Raw genomic sequence first — 12,257 nt, 5'->3', positions numbered from 1 at the left:
AAAATTTTCTGATATCTTGCTCTTAGTGACCCATTTTTATAGCCTAAATCAAAACATTTTGTAAACTGTTTGTGCCGTGAATTCCATCTCTATCATTTTTTTATTGAGCATTCAGCGTGATTCGCACCTGTAAACAATAGTTTATCTCGTCATGGTGGGTTTCAGTGCATTCCTCTGGATGTTTGCAACACAGCCAAATAACATTGTTATTTTTGCAGGTAGTAATTGACCGAAGTGAGCTGATTTGAAGACAACGATAAATGACTACCTTACGCACCAATAATTTTAGCGAAGCTTCATTGATTGACTATATTTCTGCCCAATGACCACTGATCTTCTTGAAATCTAGCTGGGTAGATAGCCAATGAGCTGAGGTAAACGCCAGTATGTAATGGTTTGGGGTTGGACCACAATTCCTTGGTTGTAATCGCACGCGCAGGGAACTCCATTCTCACCTTGACGATCAGAGGAGTTGCTGTAAGGCTTTTTACACACAGCTGTATTTCGGAAAGTTGTAGTTTCAACGATTTCATTGAAGATATCATGGCAAATAAATCATGTAAAGCAAAGTCAAACTCTAAAGTGAAAAAGTGAAAGTGAGACAGATTTTTTTTGTTTGAGGAATCTCGGAGTGTTATGATTCAAACGAACTGAGGAGCTGTTTCTGCAAGGACAGGAAGTACTTCTGGACGGGTAAGTGATAATGCCGTTTTATGAAATGTAAAAATATATATATATATTATATTTTAAAAATAAAATGTTTTTTTTGCAATGAAATGTGTAGTTTGTTTGTGTGTGTGTTGGTTTGTTTGTTTGGGTGTGTGTGTGTGTGTATATATAACAATGGCCGGAGTTGAATGGAACACCTTAGTGACTGTTCTCTCTGCTCTATACAATCAATACATATCTGTTTATTTTATGTGATAATAAAAGGCTCATACAATACACATATTTTTTGAATGTTTTCTTTCACAGTGATAGCGACTCCGACTGGGATCCCCCGGTGCCAAGCTGCCCGCTCTACCTGTGCCCCCAGTGGTGTTCATATGCCACAGTTCATTACTGCAGGCATGACTGTGCCTCAGGGCCAAAAGGGCACAGCATGGCGGCGTCGTTGTGTTCTGTGTCGCATGAAATGCACCACTTGTTCAGTTTACCTCTGCTTTACATCAGAAAGAGACTGCTATGGGACATGGCACAGGCAGCAAAATATTATGACGGGGACTTCCAAGGTGTGTACTGTTTTTTTTGTAATATTTATTTTTCAATATTTTTATAAACATTTTTTTTGTGTGTAGAATTGCTTTTTGATATGTTGTATATAGTTATTTGCACTGCTGTATATAGTTATAGGTCATTACACCAATTCGGCCACTTGGGTACATATGGGCAACTTGTGTGGGACACCTGGGTGACTTCATGCTAAATGTCATGTAGCTCACCCATTCCTGAAGTTATCAGTCTGAAACTTTGCACACCTACAGTTGCCCTCTTGTGTTATCGATCAAAATTATCTCCAGCATCCGATCTGACTGTGTGGCTATTCTAGTACATGTGAAAGATGATACTACAACAATAAAAATCAGAAAATGTATGCTCTTTCTTTCTCTTTTCTTCCACCAGATCTACTGTGTTATATTCTCCTACATTCAATTAACATTTCCACAAACTTCAGAATGTTTCCATTCAAATGATATCAAGAATATGCATATCCTTGCCTCTGGGGCTGAGCTACAGGCAGTTAGATTTGGGTATGTCTTCAGGCGGCGGAAATTGAGAAAGGGATGCAGCCATATAGGTTAATATGAGTCTGGAAGCAGAACCGTCCAGACTAGTGATGCTAGTCGGGCGGGTGCGGGCAGAACTCAGTTGAAAAGCATGCATTTAGTTTTACTAGCATTTAAGAGCAGTTGGAGTCCACGGAAGGAGTGTTGTATGGCATTGAAGCTCGTTTGGAGGTTTGTCCAAAGAAAGACTTAGGAGGTGGAAGTGGATTAGGGAATCACCAACAGTGACATCGTTGATGTATACAGAGAAAAGAGTCGTCCCGAGAATTGAACCCTGTGGCACCCCCATAGAGATTGTCAGAGGTCTGGATAACAGGCCTTCTGATTTGACACACACTCTATCTGAGAAGTAGTTGGTGAACCAGGCAAGGCAGTCATTTGAGAAACCAAGGCTGTTGAGTCTGCCGATAAGAATACGGTGATTGACAGAGATTGACAGAGTCAAAAGCCTTGGCCAGGTAGATGAAGACGGCTGCACAGTACTGTCTTTTATCGATGGCGGTGATATCGTTTAGTACCTTGAGCGTGGCTGAGGTGCACCCGTGACCAGGTCGGAAACCGGATTGCACAGCGGAGAAGGTACGGTGGGATTTGAAATGGTCAATGATCTGTTTGTTAACTTGGCTTTCAAAAACTTGAGAAAGGCAGTACAGGATGGATATAGGTCTGTAACAGTTTGGGTCTAGAGTGTCACCCCCTTTGAAGAGGGGGATGACCGCAGCAGCTTTCCAATCTTTAGGGATCTCAGATAATACGAGAGGTTGAAGAGATTGGTAATAGGGGTTGCAACAATGGCAGCAGATCATTTTAGAAAGAGAGGGCCCAGATTGTCTAGCCCAGCTGATTTGAACATCTGCTATCTGGCTTTGGGTGAAGGAGAAATTGGGGAGTTGGGGAGGCTTGTGCAAGTTGCTGTGGGGGGAGCGAATGTAATGGTTTTCTTCTGGGGAAAGAGAGGCGGACCAAAACGCAGCGTGGTTACTTGTAAACATCTTTAATAAAGATGAACAATCTACAATACAAGAAATGTGAAAAAACCGAAACAGCCCTATCTGGTGCAACAAACACAGAGACAGGAACAATCACCCACAAAACCCAACACAAAACAGGCTACCTAAATATGGTTCCCAATCAGAGACAATGACTAACACCTGCCTCTGATTGAGAACCATATCAGGCCAAACATAGAAATAGACAAACCAGACAAACCAGACACACAACATAGAATGCCCACCCAGCTCACGTCCTGACCAACACTAAAACAAGGAAAACACACACGAACAATGGTCAGAACGTGACAGCGAAGCTGTTGATCTGGGCTGGGGTAGCCAGGATGAAAGCATGGCCAGTCATAGAGAAATGCTTTTTGAAATTCTAGATTATCATGGATTTATTGGTGGTGACAGTGTTTCCTAGCCTCAGTGCAGTGTGCAGCTGGGAGGAGGTGCTCTTATTCTACATGGACTTTAGTGTCCCATAACTTTTTGGAGTTAGAGCTACAGGATGCAAATTTCTGTTTGAAAAAGCTATTCTTTGCTTTCCTAACTGACTGCATGTATTGGTTCCTCACATCTCCGAAAAGTTGCATATTGCGGGGACTATTTGATGCTAGTGCAGTATGCCACAGGATGTTTTTGTGCTGGTCGATCGCAGTCAGGTTTGGAGTGAACCAAGGGCTATATCTGTTGTTAGTTTAAAAAATTTTTTAAAGGGGCATGTCTATTTAAGATGGTGAGAATTACTTTTAAAGAACGACCAGGCATCCTCTACTGACAGGATGAGGTCAATATCCTTCCAGATCGATTAGAAAGGCCTGCTCGCAGAAGTGTTTTAGGGAGCATTTGACAGTGATGAGGGGTGGTTGTTTGACCGCGGACCCATAGCGGATGCATGCAATGAGGCAGTGACCGCTGAGATACTGATTGAAAACAGCAGAGGTGTATTTGGGGGGCAGGTTGGTCAGGATAATATCTATGAGGGTGCCCATGTTTACGGATTTAGGGTTGTACCTGGTGGGTTCCATGATAATTTGTGTTAGATTTAGGGCATCTAACTTAGATTGTAGGACTGCCGGGGTGTTATGCATATCCCAGTTTAGGTCACCTTACAGAATTAACTCTGAAGATAGATGGGGGGAAATCAATTCACATATGGTGTCTAGGGCACAGCTGGGAGCTGAGGGGGGTCTATAACAGGCGGCAACAGTGAGTGACTTATTTCTGGAGAGATTCATTTTAAAATCAGAAACTCGAACTGTTTGGGCATAGACCTGGAAAGTACGACAGAACTTTGCAGGCTATCTCTGCAGTAGATTGCAACTCCTCCCCCTTTGGCAGTTCTATCTTGATGGAAAATGTTGTAGTTGGGCAAGGACATTAAGCTTCTGATGTTAACATGCATGAAACCGAGGCTTTTACGATTGCAGAAGTCAACAAATGAGAGCACCTGAGGACACGCAGGGCCTGGGTTAAACTCCACAATGTGGAGGTTAAATGTTATTTAAAATGTTACTCTTTTTGTGGAACAATCCATCGGCTCTTCCGACTGCAAACATGAATCCAAATGAAAATGCGTATTCTGTCAGCACAGTCATATATTTGTAACTCCTCTTGGATGCATGCCAACCTGGTTTGATTGAATATGCTTAAGGTATCAGATAATTATTGCTTTTTAGGCTACAGTCTTCCAATGGTGTTCCATTTCTATTAATTTTGTTCATTTGACATCTTTCTGAGATAAGCACTGCATTCTGCTCGGCCCTTGCTGGGGGTTCACGACAATCACGACAAACTGCTCTACACCACTGCCATCACACTTTTTTGCTGATATGAATTTACCGGTTTTACGCACCAACAAACTTTTGGGAAAATGCGATGGCTCCATTTTGAATAGAAATCCTGTAGGACACCGCCTGTCAGACAGAGTGAAAAGCCAGGCGTGAGGTAAAGACCAGAAAGATACTTTTTTTTAAACATAAACTCTGAAACAGAGTTTTTTTGAGTGGGGTTGTGATGAAGGTGAAATATGTTAATTTCTTTGGGAAATCATGATAAGTTCAGCACCCACAGTGTAATTATTCGGAGATGTCAGAAAGCAACAGCCGCTGCCAGTTTAGTTAAGCATTTCCGAAACCCAGAGCTTTTGCCAAGTTTGGAATCAACAAACCTTTGTTTAAGCTGATGTTTGCGCATTCCAATATGCTCTGTATTATTTGTATAGTATATCCTGGCAGATGCACTTACAGATTTGTATTTGCTTAGGCTGGATCACTGGCCTGTCCTGACAGTGATATAGCAGAATCAGTCATCTGTCCATCTGTGTTATTGTAAACACATCAACAATTGCAAATGTGATGGTTCAACGCATGATTGATGGCTTGTGTAGGTGCAGTATTGTGAATGTGTTCTAATCGCTCCACTCCTTCTCTTGCTATCTTAATGCCACAAATGATAGAAGACAAATTCTAATGGGAAGGCAATGCCTCAGGGTTCATTACCTTAACATTTTCTCTAGCTTTTGACGTTTTTAAAATATTAATTTAAATGGCAGACACACAATAGCCTGAAAACAAGAATGAAAAGTGCACAGCTCACTTTCTAGTCAGAAACTAAATGATATTGTACACACTTTTAAGGTTGTCATTTCTGAGCCTTTGTTGTTTTATGATGGATACTACACTTCACAGTATGGCTCCATGTTTGTCTATGTACTTTTAAACATCTACAGGATATGTCAAGCTTCAAACAAAGAACATTAAACCAATACACTTTATCCTATTGTAATATGTAAGCTATGTGTGCCCAACACAAATCACGTTCCAGTTTACTATACATTGTGACATTCTTTTCTCAACATCAATTTAAGTCTCAACCTCAATGTACGTGTTCCAGTTGCTGATTGTATCCAGTTAATAGATTTTTACAACGGAAACCAGCCTTGTGTTCCCATGGTAACAAATATAAAATACTGTGCCACTGAAAGCTAGGTGACAAATTTCATGTGTTTGAAATGTAACCTATTCTATTTGATGGTATTTGAGACATCACTTTTCATGAAAAAACACAAACGTTGAAAAATGCTATGACTTGAATGTAAATAAAAAAATATGAATTTGAAATGCAGAAATCAGGACCAAATCAAGCAGCTAGAGTACATCCAAGGACATTCAGATTATTTATTTTTTGACTAATGCATAACTGTTCTCTTGAGGACACTGAACACCATCTGTACATGGCCCCAAACACTTGACAGGCCTTTCATTCTCCCTGTTGGAGGTATAAACATGAGCCCACTCCCTCTTCCTTCTCCCCCACCTGCCAGCTCCCCAGCAGCCCAGCTCACTGTCACACGGATTAGACTGAAGGCATTTCAGCTCCATCCTTGAAACCAATCCAAAGCTTTATTATTCACTCTTTTTCCCCCCCTTTGTCTTTTTTTTCTGAGGCCACCAACATGTGCTAAATTGCCTCGGCCCTATGTCCATTATGAAATATGACCAGCCGGGTAGCACACTGGCCTACTGATGTACCCACATTAGTTTTGCTACATGCAGCAGGCTATGATAATTGAAAGTTGGTTGCAATTTCAGTTTAATCCACCAGAAAAGACAGAACAAGTGTTACAACAAATATTAAGGTTCAACTCAAATATACCAATTGATAATAAAACAATAAATAAAGTATAATTTATGTAAATGATATCATAAATTGGACTGGTGGAGTTATATCACACGTGCAGCTAACAAAAATATATGGAAATGGAAGAGACAAGTAGAAGGGGAAGAAAGTAAGGAACCTGCATTAAAGACAAAGTGGTTAAAGAAAATTGTGATAAATAAAAAGTATACAAGTTTAATTTCTGGACCAAAAAATGGACAGCTGTGACATACAGATTATAAAATAGTTGAGAAGAGATTTTCGGTGTACCGATTCCATGGCCCATGAAGTGATACACAAAACGACACCGGATTCAAAACTTAGAGTTTTAAATGTAAATTATTATCAAATATTCTTGCAACAAATATAATATTGTATATACAGTTTCTGGGATACAACCATCCCAGCTATTCAGATTTTGCTACAAAGAGACAGAATTATTAGATCATTTGGTTTGGTATTGTACATATGGAGCTTGTTTTTGGTCGCAGGTTGAGGAATGGCTGAAAAACTGAAACATTTGCCTGGAGTTAACTCTGCAAATAGCACTGATGGGTGATCTGAAAAGTCATAGTCAATCGATCAATAAAAATACTCTTAGCAAAAATGTTTATCTTTAATTTACAATCTGTAGAAACTATGAGAATAGAAAGGATCAGAACTTTTGTGAAACCTCACAGCACAGTTGAAAAATATATGGCAAATGGAGAAAGAAAAAGGTCTTCAGAGATAGATGGGAGGGGTTGAGGGTAGCTAAAGGATTGGAATAAAACCAAAGAAAAGATAACTAATGTAAAATATAGTGTGTCTGTAAAATGTATATAGTATGTATCAGCTGGAAATAGAAGCCTAAGTGTTGTTGTCCATTACTTTACTCCAATTAGGGGAGGGGTGGTAGGGTTAGGGGAAAATAAAGAAAATATATATAAATGGTAATTGAAAGAATATATATAAATGGTAATTGAAAAAATAACAACCCCCAAAAGCCACTACATTAACAAACATGCTGAAGACTCTCTTTGTATGTAGCCTCTGCAGAGTACTGAATCAATTCCTGTCTTTTTTTTCTCTCAATATTGTTGTTGTGCTCATCCCCACAGTGTACCATATTATATTGAAACTTTAAAAAATAGTTTTTTGCACCTACCTCGTTGGGAATTACAATTTATTGGAGACAGTGTAAAATTAATCTTGTGTTTATGAGCCAGATGTCATATATCCAAGGATGTTTCTGCTGACTTGGGTTAGAGACAGAGCATCTCTTTGACTTACAGTGTGTTGACTCTCAGTGAAAACTTAAATCTTAGGGAGGTTCTCCAGAACTCCTAGGTTAAATCGTGTGGGTGAGTTACAGCCCTGACTGGATCAGAAGTCCACACCTGTTATTAATCATACATAGCAATAGCACTAATGTATGCAGGTTTGGAGAATTTACATTTGCAAGAATTGTCCAATTTCACAAGGTCATACAACCTACTTCCTCATGCATGCATGTTGTACCCAGTTGGTGTTCATGGCTGTAACATAATATATATAATAATAATATAATAATATGCTTTTTTTTCACTGTGTGTTCTTTAACAATTAATCCTGAATGACTTTAAATGTACTTGTTTGTGTGTGTTCAAGCAAGTGCTTGACTCAATGCTAAAGTCCTAGTATTGTGACTGTATATTTGCACCAATGTGAGTGCATGCCAGTCTTCTTTTGGTGGCATCATGGGGTTCCTGTGGAATTGGATGTGCAGGCCTTAGGGATGCTGGGATAACATTGTGTTACGCAGGCCTCTCAGGCTTGACTCAGAGTTTAATTAGTAGCACTCCTTACTGGACTCAAGGCGTCGCTCGCTGTCTGCAGCTCACTGGGGACTAATTAAAAACCCCACCTAGCTAAACCTGAGACACATCCCTTAATTGTGCTGCCTTATCTCCCAGAGACACACATTCACTACCACAGAGACGATTAGGTCCGGACTCACTGACATGCAAAAGGCACCAATTGGCTGGGTTATCTCAAACTCAGTCATGTAGTTAAGGGAGTGAACGTTATTTATAATAAGGGTTACATGGAGAAAATCGGACCTCTCTGAAATTAAAATGGATAGCCCTCCCTTCAGCAAAATATATTTTCCCTAAACACTCCATGAAAGCTTAAAAAAAGGTGACCCTCCCCTACACTTAAAATAATAATTCCAACATGAAGTGGATAGCACATAACATCATTACCTTTTACACTCACTTCTTGGACAGAGCCTTAGAAATGTCATTTTAGAAACTGTTCTTTGTACTGTAAGCGTTGCATGGCAACACAGGAATTTTGATAGCGCACAGGGCTGTGGCCAGAAGGTTGCCTTTTATAAACATTTCATGAATTTCTATATAATTTTACATATTAGCATAATCTTTTATAATAATACACAAATAACCGAAATTACAGGCTTAGAATTGAAGAGCGATAGGCCTATGTATTCATCTTATCATATTTCTCCAATGCCAAATCAGTGTGTCTTGTTTGCAAAGAAACTGTCCCAGTTTACAAATAATTACATCTGAGACTTCATTAGCAATCTGAACATGGTACTTTCAAAACTTACGCCTACCTTTCCACACCAGACAGTAGGTGTACCGATGCAGAAAAAAATCAGCTTTACCTGCTGGCTATTCTTCTTTTGTGGCTTAACCCAACAAAAGGAGGTCACAAGTGTTTCCCTAAAAGTGTTTTATTGTACAGATAGTGAAGAGCTTTATCAATTGATAGTTGCTGATTTAGATTACTTACCAAGCAAAGTAATATTTTTTGTGTCCTCGGCTATAAAGGTTGTAGCTCAGCCTCTGAATGCCAAAGAAACAAAAACATGACATCTCCATATGCATTGGACTCACTTCTTTCCTGGGTATTTTAAAGCTTCCTTCTAGCATAAAGCATCACGGACCAAAGTGCTGATATGGATCACTGTATATAATCGGATCTATTTTATTTTCTTCAAAATCTTAAGCTAACAATTTAATGTAATTTTTGCCATTTTCTTTAATAAAGGCTTGGCCTATGGCATATCCACATACCCCCTCAATTCGAGTCCTGGTTTCACTGACACGGAGGAAGGCTATTTAAACAGTGAATGTGTCACGTTCATCATAAAGATAGGACTAAGGCGCAGCGTGGTATGCGTACATTCTGAAATATGTGAAACTATACAAATGAGTGCTGACAGGCAACTACACATAGACAAGAACCCACAAACACCAAAGGGTAATGGCTACCTAAATATGATCCCCAATCAGAGACAACGATAAACAATCACAGGTCCCTCTGATTGGGAACCATATCAGGCCACCATAAACATACAAATACCTAGACATACAAAACCCCTAGACAATACAAAAACTAGTGTATTCCCCCTAGTCACACCCTGACCCAACCAAAATATAAAGAAAACATATCTCAGGTCAGGACGTGACAGTACCCCCCCAAAGGTGTGGACTCCCGGCCGCAAACCTGAACCTATAGGGGAAGGTCTGGGTGAGCATCTACCCTTGGTGGCGGCTCTGGTGCTGGATACCGCCCCCCCCTCTTCACGCTGATCCCTCCGCCTTTGTTGAATCGGAACGTGGATCATTGCCAGAGGTTCTGGACTGCGGATCATCGCCAGAGGCTCCGGACTGGGACCCGCCGCCGGAGGCTCCGGATTGGGGCCGGCCGCCAGAGGCTCCGGACTGGGGCCCGTCGCCGGAAACTCTGAACTGGGAACTGTCGCCGGGAGCTCTGGACTGTGGAGGCGCACTGGAGACCAAATGCGTGGGACCAGTACAGTTGACACTGGGCTGATGACATGCACCTCAACACGCCCACTCTGCAGTGCTCTCAATGCTAGCACCTCTCTCCGGAATCTTGTGTCGAACTCCTCATCCGACTCCTTGACTGGGTCTGGTTCGCTCTTCTTGGGGTTTCTATGGCCTACCTCGTTGGTATAATTCCTCGTAACGTTGCCGTTCCGCTTTCGCTGCCTCTATTTCCTCCTTCGGAAGGCGATACTCCCCAGCCTGCATCCAGGGTCCTGCTCCATCCAGGATCTCCTCCCAGGTCCATTCTTCCTGAACACGCTGCTTGGTCCATTTTTGGTGGGTTCTTCTGTTACGTTCGTCATAAAGATAGGACCAAGGCGCAGCGTGGTATGCGTACATTATTTATTATTATAAGAATGGACACTGAACAAACTAACCAAAATAACAAAACGATGTGAAGCGATGTGAAGCTATACAAATGAGTGCTGACAGGCAACTACACATAGACAAGAACCCACAAGCACCAAAGGGAAACGGCTACCTAAATATGATCCCCAATCAGAGACAACAATAAACAGCTGCCTCTGATTGGGAACCATATCAGGCCACCATAATCATACAAATACCTAGAACTACAAAACCGATAGACAATACAAAACCCCTAGACAATACAAAAACTAGCGTATTCACCCTGGTCACACCCTGACCTAACCAAAATATAAAGAAAACAGATATCTCAGGACAGGGCATGACAGAATGCTGTGTGGGGGAATTGGCTGTGCCTTCAGAAAGTATTCACACCACTTAAATGTTTTACAAATTAATTGGAAAACCTGGTTCAGTCTGCTTTCCACCCGACACTGGGAGATGAATTCACTTTTCAGCAGGGCAATAACCTGAAACACATGGCCAAATCTACACTGGAGTTGCTTACCAAGAGGACAGGAAGGGGCTGAGTTACAGTTTTGACCTAAATCTACTTGAAAATCTATGGCGAGAACTGAAAATGGATGTCTAGCTATGATCAACAAAAATTTGACAGAACTTGAAGAATTTTGCAAAGAATAATGGGCAAATGTCGCACAATCCAGGTGTGGGGAGCTCGCGGAGACATACCCAGAAAGACTCACAGCTATAATCGCTACCAAAGGTGCTTCCACAAAGTATCAAGGGGTATTTCTGTATTAACATGTCTAAAAACATGCTTTCCCTTTAGTCATTATGGGGTATTGTGTGTGGATGGGTGAGACAAAATATATATCTGTTCCATTTTAAAATTCAGGCCGTAGCACAACAAAAGTGAAAGGGTATGTGTCACACCCTGATCTGTTTCACCTCTCCACCCTCTCCCAGTGTCGCCTATCTTCCCCACTTATCCCCTGGGTATTTATACCGGTCTTTTCTGTCCGTCTGTGCCCGTTCGTCTCGTTCTCTCAGCCCCTGCTTTCCCCTCTTGTTATCACCCTCCTGGTTTTGACCCTTGCCTGTCATGTGCTTTTGCCCCTCCTCTGCATTTACAGACCTCTGCCTGACCTGACCCTGGGCCTGCCTGCCACCCGGTACCTTGGCCCCACTACTCTGGATTATCGACCCCTGCATGCCTTGACCTATCGTTTGCCTGCTACTGTTGTTGTAATAAACATTTACTTCAACACAGTCTGCACTTGGGTCTTACCTGAAACCTGATAGTATCAATGTATATAGCAGCCTAAAGCCTAATTCTGTCTGTCAAACAAGTAGGCCTACCTTTTGTTTTTATACAGGAAAAAATAGGCTCCAACACAAAGCCCTCTTGCTGTTAGTAATGTCTAATTAGAATGAAGATGTTGAAATGTATTATGTCTACTTGAATTTGTCTACTTTCAGCACCATGACCTGTCCATTTCCAAATGTCTGTGCCGCAACTGCTGCTTCAAGTTTCAGCACGGCAATGTAAGTTACTCCATTCTGGCTTATTGTGAGGCCATGGGCAATACAATTATAGTAGTAGCAAGCTATCAAAGTTGACCTCCGGTCCTCATGTTTGCACTCTC

General features: G+C 41.2%; 1 long non-coding RNA gene across 2 annotated transcripts; it reads left to right on the top strand.

Moving 5' to 3' along the window:
• Positions 1 to 310: 310 nt before the first annotated feature.
• On the top strand, positions 311 to 11,876 carry LOC123992231. Of its 2 annotated transcripts, XR_006831231.1 has the most exons (3): positions 415 to 693; positions 976 to 1,232; positions 11,745 to 11,876. It is a non-coding gene; the product is annotated as an uncharacterized LOC123992231 (long non-coding RNA). The 2 variants fall into 2 exon arrangements; XR_006831230.1 differs by lacking the exon at positions 11,745 to 11,876 and having other exon boundaries at positions 311 to 693; positions 976 to 1,594.
• Positions 11,877 to 12,257: the final 381 nt, after the last annotated feature.

This window comes from Oncorhynchus gorbuscha, linkage group LG13 (genome assembly GCF_021184085.1).
Source record: "Oncorhynchus gorbuscha isolate QuinsamMale2020 ecotype Even-year linkage group LG13, OgorEven_v1.0, whole genome shotgun sequence".
Classification (NCBI taxonomy): Eukaryota; Metazoa; Chordata; class Actinopteri; order Salmoniformes; family Salmonidae; genus Oncorhynchus; species Oncorhynchus gorbuscha.
Note: the sequence above shows the minus strand (reverse complement) of the source record. Positions and strands in the feature narration are given on the sequence as shown.